Source organism: Malus sylvestris, chromosome 3 (assembly GCF_916048215.2).
Source record: "Malus sylvestris chromosome 3, drMalSylv7.2, whole genome shotgun sequence".
Lineage (NCBI taxonomy): Eukaryota > Viridiplantae > Streptophyta > Magnoliopsida > Rosales > Rosaceae > Malus > Malus sylvestris.
In genome coordinates this window covers 11,327,169-11,338,530 of record NC_062262.1, presented here as the reverse complement: position 1 = coordinate 11,338,530, position 11,362 = coordinate 11,327,169, and the positions used below count along the sequence as shown (strand labels likewise).

Sequence of the window (11,362 nt, the reverse complement as noted above, 5' to 3'; positions counted from 1 at the left end):
ATGTTGGAACTTTGAATGAATAAGAAATTACAGAGATAGCAAAGAACCACAAATCACAAAATCACATTTAAATGTTTTCTATTTCTCTCCCAAAATTTAGCGAAACTAAAGAACTAGAAAAAGACACTGACTGAAACATGGAAGAAATTAAAACAAGAAAAAGAAAATGTGGACGAGGAAAAATGCAAAAAATAATCATCTTAACTCATTGTTGTTTAGGGCTACACAAGTCTGCACCTGCAGCCGATGCCTTCACTATGTCTCCACTATGAATCCGGACTGATTGCTTTCGATAATATTTTTCTTACGACTTAATATGTTGCAATGAAAAAATGTCATCTATGCGGTTCTATAGTTGTTGGATTGGGTACATATGTACCATATATTTCAACATTATTGTTTTTGGACAGGGGACTGCCATCCCATTCATTGAGGCAGTGCAGGAGCAGATCGATTAACGTTCCGCTGCAAATTGCCGAAAACACTTTGTCGCAATCCTCCCGGCGACCTGATCTTCTCTGCAGTAAAAAATTCAATTCCTAGCTCTTCCCTCACAAACTTATACAAAGGATAGGACCTGTAGTTCTCGATCCGGTTTCAAGAGCTGGATAGCCAGTCTCAAAAGCAAATCTAGTCTCCTCAACTTCTTTGGGCAAAACTGCCTTCAATTATCGCTCAAATGCACCAATCTTCAGAAAGATTGAAGCACTTGGGTTCGTCATGTCATTGTTGTTTGCCAGTGCATGATTGACCAAGACTAGCTTCAGTTTCTGTACAATGACAGAATGTTCACTGCACGGATCGTCGATGTAAGCAAAAACAGGTTCATCATTGATTACTTTGAGCAAATCTTTCTCACAAAACCTTGACGGATGGAGATCCCCAACGCCTCCGACCATTAGAACCCTTTTCGCAACGTTGCTAACTACAAGCTTGACGCTGTTCCTCATATTCTCCTCCAAATGCCTCAAGTCTATAGCCTGGCAAAGTGCAACCAAATAGTTTGAGGCCATCAGCTTCAAGACTTCAACTGTTTCAGCTGTTTTCCTTGCCGAAATCAAACCCAACGAGTTCACGTCTTAATTGTGCTGCTCAGCACTTTGGACGTGAGTGGTCTCAGGGTTCGCAAGATACTGAAGCTCCGAGCAGTACGCTGCCATGGCTATCTCCACACCCTTGAGCCCGTAGTCCAAGCTTGGGTCCTGTCCGCCAGAGAGATTCGAAGGCAACCCGTTGTTGCAGAAGTTGTTAACCAGCTCAGAAAGTTATGCAAACATGAGTTTTCCAATGGCCGCCAAAGATATTCTTGTGTTGTCCATTGAGACACCAACTGGGGTACCTTGGAAATTGCCACCATGCAAGGCCTTGTTCCTTGAAACATCGATCAAGGGGTTATCGTTCATCGAGTTAATCTCCCGCTCGATGGATTTGGTGGACAGTCGAATAACTTCAATCTGAGGGCCCAACCACTGTGGCGAGGTACGAAAAGCGTAACGATCTTGTTTTGGCTTTTGAATGAGATAAGTTTCATGCAGCTGCTGTGCTTCCTTGACATAAGAACTCCCATCCAAAATGTGTTCTATTATAGCAGCAACTTCAATCTGTCCGGGATGTCCTTTCAGTTTATGCATCAAATGATCTGCAAACTCTGGCTTCCCTTGCATAACTTCGGCAAAAATTGCTGTTAAAACTTCAGCCAAAACAACCAAGATGTGCTCAAAGAGCACTATGGAAGCCAAGCCAGAACCAACTCCTGTGCCATTAACCAATGTAAGTCCTTCATTCGGCTGCAATTCAAAGAAGCCATCGTTTAGTCCAATAAGCTGGAATGCCTGTTCGGCATCAAGGTGCTCGCATGATGGTCCCATGGCCTTTGAATTAGGGCAGCCAATTAAGAGGCCGGCAATGTATGCGAAAGGGACCAAATCGCCAGACGCAGAGATGGAGCCACGGAGAGGTAGACAGGGAATAATGTTGCGGTTAAGAAGCGTTGCGAGGGTTTCCAAAATCTCATATCTGATGTCAGAGTAGCCTTGGAAGAGGGTGTTGATCCTTACCAGCATTGTAGCTCTTGTTGCTGAGTGTGGCACTGTCAGTGTGTGACACTGACAAGCTTCTGTCCCATTGCCAAATATTCCAGCATTCAAGAATCTGTCAAACATATAATCAAACGGATCAAAGCCAGAGGAAGAATAAAACATTTAAATTTTCATCAGTTATCAAACAATAATAAAAGTGAATTAATGTAAGAAAAATATGCGAGGACATGAAATTATCCAAAAGAACAAGAGTAAAGTGGACATTCCGGCCCTCGTTTTAACTGTTTGTCGACTGCAGTTCCAAACGAGACCATTGTCAGTGTCTCTTATTCGACCAAACATCTCTCCATGAACAACATGTATATCTAACATGTATATATATGCATGGGTTAATAAACGTGAAACACTACTGGAAGCAACTTTGTGTCAATCAACCTTGTGTCAACTTTGTGTCAATCAACCTTGTGTCAATCAACTTTGTGTCAATCAACCTTGTGTCAACTTTGTGTCAATCACAACTTTGTGTCAATCAACTTTGTGTCAACTCCTTAATTCAAGGAGCTTGTCTTCCCTAAACCATTTGGTCGGTTGTCTTCCCTAAGCCACCTTTGTGGTGTAAATCAAGGAGTCAATCTCCTTATATATTGTTGTACAATTGTAATGATATTATGATGAAAATACAAAACATATTATGATGAAAATACAAAACATACTTTGAAAATCAACATGGTATCAGAGCAGGAAATCTAACATGCCTATGTTGTACTACTATCCAAGCGTATTCAATCTTCAAAATGACTGAAGACAATTCGTTAGGATCAAAAGCTGAAAGTTCACATGTGATTTCCTCCATGAATGTGCATGAGGTAGATGTCAACCCAAATCAAAGATTAAGCTCAGTCGTGTTGAATGAGTTTAGTTACTTGCCTTGGTCGAGAGCAGTGTCCTTGGCTCTAGGTGGAAGGTCCAAGTTAGGGTTCATAAATGGAAGCATCAAAGTGCCTGATGCTTTCTCACCAACCTATGAATCCTGGCTTAGCAAGGATTAGCTAGTTATGTCATGGCTCCTGAATTCCATGGAACGGAAATTAGCTGAAATATTCAATTACTCTGAATCTTCATACCAGCTATGGGAGGTGGTCAAGGAAATGTATGGCAGCCAGAACAATGCTGCAAGGGTTTTCCAATTAAAGAATGACATCTCCGATTTGCAACAAGACGGCAAGCCGTTTGTGCAACTCCTAGGAAGCATGAAAAACATGTGGAATGAGTTGGAAATTTATCGCCCTCATACAACTGACGCAGCACTGCTACGAAAGAGAGCAGAAGAAGACAAGATATTTCAACTCTTGTCCAGTCTCGATTCAACGTATGAAGATCTACGATGTCACATACTCATGAACAATGAACTTCCTTCCTTCACCAGTGTATGTGCAACAATCCAACGTGAAGAAGTAAGGAGGAAAGTCATGAACATGGGTATAATGGCCAATGTACCTGAGGCTAGGGCCTATCTAACCAACGAGAGAATGTACAAAGGAAAGCATCCGAACTTGAAGTGTCAACACTGCAACAATATAGGTCATGTTAAAGACACATGCTGGATTTTACACCCAGAATTAAAGCCTGACTTCATGAAGGACAACAAGGGTTTACAAAGGGTGAATCGTACTACACACCGAGCAAATCATGCGTCTGCCTCCAACTCTAATGGGTCTGATCAATTCAAGAACTTCACAGCAAATCCAGCTGAACTCATGAATGAGTTTGTGTCTTACCTTCAAGGCAAGAAAGGAAGGGCTGGAATTGACCGTGCAGACAACACATGAGAAGGGAACACGACGGTATTGCTTGGCAAGTTTGCGGGTTTCTTGGCAGACACGAAACTCGTACCCCAAGAGAACATGCAAGGTATCATGAAAGCCTTTAAAACTGCTCTTAAAATAAATATGTTGCATGATTTTTGAGTTGTAGATTCGGGTGCCACAGATCATATGACTAACCATGTGTCTAAGTCTCAAAAGTTTGAAAAATTCACTAATCCTTTCCAAGTTTCAATTGCAAATGGTGATAGTGTAAAGGTTTTAGGAAAGGAAAAAATAAAAATAATGTCAGATGAAATTGAATCAATGGCTTTGTATGTACCTTCCTTCCCATTTCAACTTCTATATGTGGGAAAGATCACAAATACCTTGAATTGCTTAGCTATATTTTCTCCTCACAATGTCATCTTTCAGGATTGTGCCACCAAGAAGACGATTGGTGAAGGGTTTTATTTAGAAGGTCTCTATTACATATCAAAAAGCAATCCCAAAGGGTTCCAAGCCAAGTTCAATCCCATTCAAGATAATCAATTGTGGCATCAACATTTAGCTCACCCTTCTCCACCCATTTTGTCAACTTTATTTCCAAACTTAGGGAAGGATGCTATTTCATGTGAAACATGCCACTTGTCTAAGGCCACTAGATTATCTTTTAACTCTTCTTTGTCCAGGGCTAGTAAGTGTTTTGAACTAGTTCATTCAGATGTATGGGGACCAACTAGTGAATCTTTTGATGGTTATAAGTATTTTGTGATCTTTGTTGATGATTTCTCTCAAGTCACATGGTTGTATCTTCTAAAGTCTAAGAATGAAGTTATGGAAGTATTTAAGGACTTTCATAACCTTGTTAAAAACCATTTCTCCTCTCAAATTCAAACCTTAAGGTCTGACAATGGCACCGAATATATGTCCCATATCATGAAACAATATTTAAGCACTCATAGCATCATGCATCAAACAAGTTGTGTTGGCACACCTCAACAAAATGGTGTAGCCGAACGCAAAAACTGTGACTTACTTGAAAAAACAAGAGCATTAATGCTACAAATGAATGTACCAAAGAAATTTTGGTCCCAAGGGGTTACGGCAACTGCTTATATCATCAATAGATTACCCAGCCGAGTCTTGGATTTCAAGTCTCCCCTAGAGGTCATGAAAGGAAGTAAAATTGATCTCACATCTTCGAGTTTTTGGCTGCATCTGTTTTGTGCATATTCAATCTCATCACTGAGATAAATTAGATCCTAGAGCTGTTAAATGTATTTTTCTTGGTTATTCATCTACACAAAAGGGATATAAGTGTTATAATCCTTAACTAAGAAGATTGATTGTGTCCAAAGATGTTCGATTCCTTGAAACTAATCCTTTTTCAGCAAGTCACATGAAATCACAAGTCAAGATGATGACATCTTGGATGGGTTCCCACTACCAAGAATCGAACTTGAGGCTCCTTAACAACAAGATCCCAGTCATGTCAACATTGATGCATCTCTCAATGAAAGTAGCAATGAAGGGTCTCACTCTGATGGTACACGGTATGAAGATGGTGATAATCAAGATGACCCTCACAATACGGTCCAAAATATGAACGAGTGTGAGACAACTCTTCCTGCTCCTCGACGCAATCCAATGCGTGTTAGGAAAACTCCCACAAGACTTCAAGACTTTGTCATCTACAAACCCACATATCCCATCTCCCAATATGTGTCGTACAAGAGAGTGACACCAGCCCATGCTGCATTCATAAGCACCATATCAAGTTACAAGGAGCCTCAGAATTTCCATGAGGCCAACAACCAAGAAGTTTGGAAGGAAGCAATGCAAGAAGAACTTAAAGCTCTAGATCAACACAACACCTGGAGTATCACCAAACTTCCCATATGCAAGAAAGCTGTGGGTTGCAAATGGATTTATAAACTCAAATTCAAGTCTGATGGATCAATTGAGAGGCATAAAGCAAGATTGGTAGCTCAGGGATTCACTCAAACATACGAGGTGGATTACAAAGAAACGTTGGCACCTGTTGCCAAAATGAACATCGTGAGAGTGCTATTGTCCGTGGCAGTAAACAAGAGGTGGTCCATGTACCAAATGGATGTGAAGAATGCATTCTTGCACGGAGATCTCAAAGAAGAGGTCTATATGAAATTGCCACCGGGGCATCCTCAAAGCAATGGACCGAATTTGGTGTGCAAATTGCACAAATCCATTTATGGCCTGAAACAGTCTCCACGAGCTTGGTATGCCAAACTAAGCTCAGTTCTCACTAGTGTTGGTTTCATAAGCAGCAATGCCGATTCATCACTATTTGTTCGCACATGAGCTGTGGGCAAATTGGTTGTGCTGATCTATGTTGATGATCTGATAATTACGGGTGATAATGTTGACGAGATCCTCAACGTCAAACAGTCCCTTAGACAAAGGTTTGCAATTAAAGACCTTGGGATATTGAAATACTTCCTTGGTATAGAAGTGGCAACCTCGCACAAGAGGCTGTTTCTTAACCAAAGAAAGTATGTCTTGGATTTGCTCAAGGAAGCCAACATGAGCGATGCTAAACCGGCCATTACTCCTCTCGACAGCAAGCATAAACCTAGCTTGAAGGGCACGCCACTCACGGATATCAGCCATTATCAGCGATTGGTGGGTAAGTTAATCTACCTAACAATCACTAGACCCGACATCACATATTCTGTAAGTCTTGTGAGCCAATTCATGCACTCCCCGACTCTTGAGCATTTAACCCTTGTTAAAAGGATCTTACGCTACTTAAAAGGATCTGTGGGTCGTGGAATCCTCATGCAGAAGAATGACAACACACAAATCATGGGATATTGCGATGCTGATTGGGCGGGGAATGCCATCGATCGCAAGTCCACAACTAGCTACTGTACCTTTATCGATGGAAACTTGGTCACATGGAAAAGTAAAAAGCAAATTGTTATAGCCAGGTCAAGTACCGAAGCTGAGTATCGTACCATGGCTTCAACTGCGTGTAAGTTGATCTGGCTCAAGGGGCTTCTATGCGATTTAGGTGTTCTTACAACTCTTCATATGTCCTTATTTTGTGACAATTAGGCAGCCATGCATATAGCATCAAACCCAGTGTTTCACGAGCGGATGAAACACATTGAAGTTGACTGCCATTACGTTCGGGAACAGGTGCAGTCGCAGGTGATTCAAACACACTATACAAGAAGCTTCGATCAACTGGCCGACATCTTCACAAAGCCTTTGGCTTCTCATCAGTTTCAGCGACTTCTGTCCAAGCTTGGATCCATAAACCTCCTGGATCCAGCCTGAGGGGGCATATTGGAAGCAACTTTGTGTCAATCAACCTTGTGTCAACTTTGTGTCAATCAACTTTGTGTCAACTCCTTTATTCAAGGAGCTTGTCTTTCCTAAACCATTTGGTCGGTTGTCTTCCGTAAGCCACCTTTGTGGTGTAAATCAAAGAGTCAATCTCCTTATATATTGTTGTACAATTGTAATGATATTATGATGAAAATACAAAACATACTTTGAAAATCAACAAACACAATCAGTGAAGGTTAGACGCATCGTCCCTTCTCCTTATCTTCTCCTACTTTAACTAATTTTCACTCCCTTTCAGAGAATCCAATCCCGACGAATCAAATAAACATCATCGTCGTCGTGTTTTTTGTGACGGTCTTTGATCTGCGATTAAATGTCTTAACACACATCCCTAGCTAAAAGCCGCTTTCTTTCTTCTTTTTATTTATGACCCAGATTCTGTATTAAATTCTCACGAGCTATAAAAACCCAATAAGGTTTTATGAAGCTCATCAATTAGTTCTGATAATTTCTTCTGTCAGATATTGTAATCATCCTATATCGCAGAAGAAATGGCTTTTGAACTAGGTTCAATTGAGATGAGTTTCATGAAAAACATGAAAGAGTACGATATTTTTTGGGATTTAAGCTTAATTACAAACCAAAGTAAATTACATGGATATGATTTGCATGATGTGCATGTTTTAAAAGTAGAGAGTTGTTATCTTCACCCATCTTATTTTTCTACTCACCTAAGTAAAATATAATTAACAAACCAACTCAAGGTCGATGAGAAAATAAGAAAAGTAAATGACCATAGGAACAAGATTGAAAAGTGCCGGATCGGAAAGAAAAACAAAATTCACTTTATCAAAAAGTAACTCAATAAGCCTAATTAATATTGTTTAAGCGAAACTTCATTAATTAAGATTAACTGTTTAAGACAAATTATAGGACTTTTCATATAATTTTATTCCTAATAGTTAAACCATGCATGCAAAAGGAGTTCTTTAAAACACAGAATTAGTCACCTAATGAGCTCCTTCGGCAGATTCGCTCCTTGATTCGTCCGCCTGTCCGAGTTCGCACCGAACCCGGTCGTAATCCCATATAAATCCTTGCCGCTGTTCACACCATCCACAACCCAAACGCTGCTTGCCTCCACCGCGGCCCTTGCCGACTCACACAACTCAACAACCACATGACGTACCGAAACCGACGCCACCTGACCAACGGTCAGGCCACGCCCTCCGACCTTAACCGTAGGGTTCCGATACTCATCCACCATACGCTTCACCTCGTCTAAATGGCTTCCCTGAACGGCCTCACCGATTGAGAACCAGTTCAACGGATCTTTTCTAAGAGTCATGCAACTCATTTCAGCTGAAGCTAGTTCAGAAGCCATTTCATCTGCGATATAGGATGATTACAATATCTGACAGAAGAAATGATCAGAACTAATTAATGAACTTCAGAAAAGGAGAATTTAATATAGAATCTGGGTCGTAAATAAAAAGAAGAAAGAAAGCTGCTTTTAGCCCGGGAAAAGTGTGAAGACATTTAATTTCAAATTAGAGACCCACAATAAGTAGGACTAGGATTTTGTTTGAGTGTTGGGGTTGGATCAATTCTCGAGAGTAAAAATTAACTAAAGCAGAAAAGAGAAAAGGAAAAGGAAGAATGCTTCTGCCATGCACTGACCGCGTTTGACATTTGTTAAAACCCTATTTGATCATTAAGTTGACGTAGAGAGAATGGCAACACCTGGACACAACAATGGAGATGATCAGATCGATCTGGGGGAGGTGTTGATGCCCATGGAGATGATAAGATCGATGTGGAGGAGGTGTTGATCCAAGGCATGCATCTCTCGTGCTCGTCTTATCATCTGCATGTAAGGTAAAAAGTGATCAGAGAAATTCGACAGATGGAGGCGACATACAGTAAAGGGGTGTTTGCATGGAGAGATTTTTCAGTGTGACCATCACACGAGATGGTACATCATGTGTTTTCATATAAATTGTGGGATATGTGTGTTAAAGGTTAATAACTTAAAGATTAAAATTTTCCACCATTTACATAGAAACATGTGGTGTACTATCCATGTTCCGTCGTAACTAAAAAATTTTCGTTTGCATGGGCTTTTACTCGTCAGAAGGGCTTTGTTGGTATCTACAAGGCTCGCCCTTTACACTCTGTCCATCTAATGGAGCACATCATTTATGCCATTTTTGTCATATATTTGTGCCGTTTTATCACTTTATTTGTAATAAATGGCCACCCGTAATAAATTGTCATTTATTCAGGGACAAGAGAATAGGTTAGATCTCACCCTAATTACAGTGTAATTGGTGTGCGTTATAGGACAATTTCTCTTATTGTATACTACCCATAAAAGCTAAAAAATTTATCAGTTGATAAATATCAGCAACTCTTATCTAAACTACATCTCAGAATCTTAATTGTATGTTGCCACCGCGTGTAAAAATTTGTAATAAAAGTTCATTTATTTAAGGATAAGAACACTAAATTTGGGCTAATTTTCTCTTTTTCAAACTATAGGATCATAAAACTAAGGGTCCAGGCGGTTCGATGTGGTCTGCTTTCTCGACGATTGTGTGTGTTTGTGTGGGTCCATGCGTGTGCATGTGTAAGCGTGCGAGCGTGTGTGTGAGTAAGTGTGGGCACACAGAAAAACCTAAACACCCTAAACAGAGCTTCACCGGCCACCTCCACGCATAATTGGTAGAGATGACCAGCGGATAGAAAATCCTAGAAAAACCTCCGCATGAAGCAAAATTCAAACCCATCATAGTCACGCCGGTGAAAAAGTGTCAAATTTGCATATCCAATTAAACCATACCCATACGGATTGCCATAAATTTGGTCCTCAACCGATAGCAAGCACACAATAGGCATCTAAATGCCCAAACCAAGTAGTAACAGAAAAGATCAGGTGGTGTAAACACCATTCTAAAGAGATACCAGACCTTTCTAGGGATGACAACAAATAGTTGTCTTTGATCGAAGAGAAGCACGGAATCAACTGCGAACAAGTGTTGAGATGAGATCTTTCAAATCTGGAGGGGATGGCTATAACTGGTATTGAGGGGTTGGAGGGTTGATTCGAATTTTTGAAAGATCTTGAGCGCAGAGCCCCCAAATCATAGCCTAAAAGCCGTAAATCAAAATACCTTGAAACATGGGCAAACAGCCCGGAGATAGTGCTCCATCCACACCACCCATAGATGGTGGGTTGCTCTACTGTTCCTTGACGGAAAATGGGGCCACCGCAGGTGCGGGGTGTTAGTTGATTAAGGTCTAAACTGTATTTTCCTTACTTTAGCATGTGTAAATAAATCAGTTTGTGATCAAGGGCTGAGATTAGATAATATTGTGCTAGGCTCAGATGTAAGCATGTGTCAAGATCTCATAGGGTCTTGTAATGGATGGTATGATGAGCTCATAGGCTCACGTAGCTTCTCTCTCCCTAGTGTCATGTAAATGTTGAGGTTCTGAAGGAATATATGCAGAGAGCATTTTTTTGGCTCTCACAGAGATATTTTGAGAACTCTCTCTGCCTCTTCACTTTCTCTCAAAACTTCTTCTTCCTACACATTCTTCTAAAATACATCACTGCATAACAGGAAATTCCAACATGGTATCCAGAGCCTAGGTTCGATTTCGGACTGGGCGTTGAATTCTGTGAAATTGTGTGAGAGCATCCAACGTGAAATCTCTCAATTTCATTCTGAATCAAGCTAAATGGCTGGATCTGGAAGCGGTGATTTACGAGCTCCTGTTTTTTATGGAACGGAGTTTGAGTTCTGGAAAGTAAGAATGGTCACCATTTTCAAATCGTATGGGATATGGAAATTGGTTGACAAAGGGATTGTTATTCCAGAATCGAAGAAGAAAGGAGAAAAGAAGAAAACAAAGAAGGAGAAAGACGAGGAAGATACATCCTCATCGGATGATGATGAAGGAGATGATGACGAGTTGGACGCACACATGGAAGATCAGCTCATGAAAGATGCTAAGGCACTGGGCATTATTCAGAGTGCTGTCTCGAAGGAGATCTTCCCTCGGATTGTGAATTAAGAGACCTCAAAGGGTGCCTGGGATCTACTCCAGGAGGAGTTTCGCGGCGATGAACAGGCAAGATCTGTTAAACTTCAAAGTTTACGTCGTGAATTTGAGTATATG

The 11,362-nt window shown here is 40.7% G+C and overlaps 1 pseudogene; it reads right to left on the bottom strand.

The window, feature by feature from the left end:
* Nucleotides 1–183: 183 nt before the first annotated feature.
* On the bottom strand, nt 184–10,455 carry LOC126614719 (phenylalanine ammonia-lyase-like; annotated as a pseudogene).
* Between the last annotated feature and the right edge of the window lie 907 nt (nt 10,456–11,362).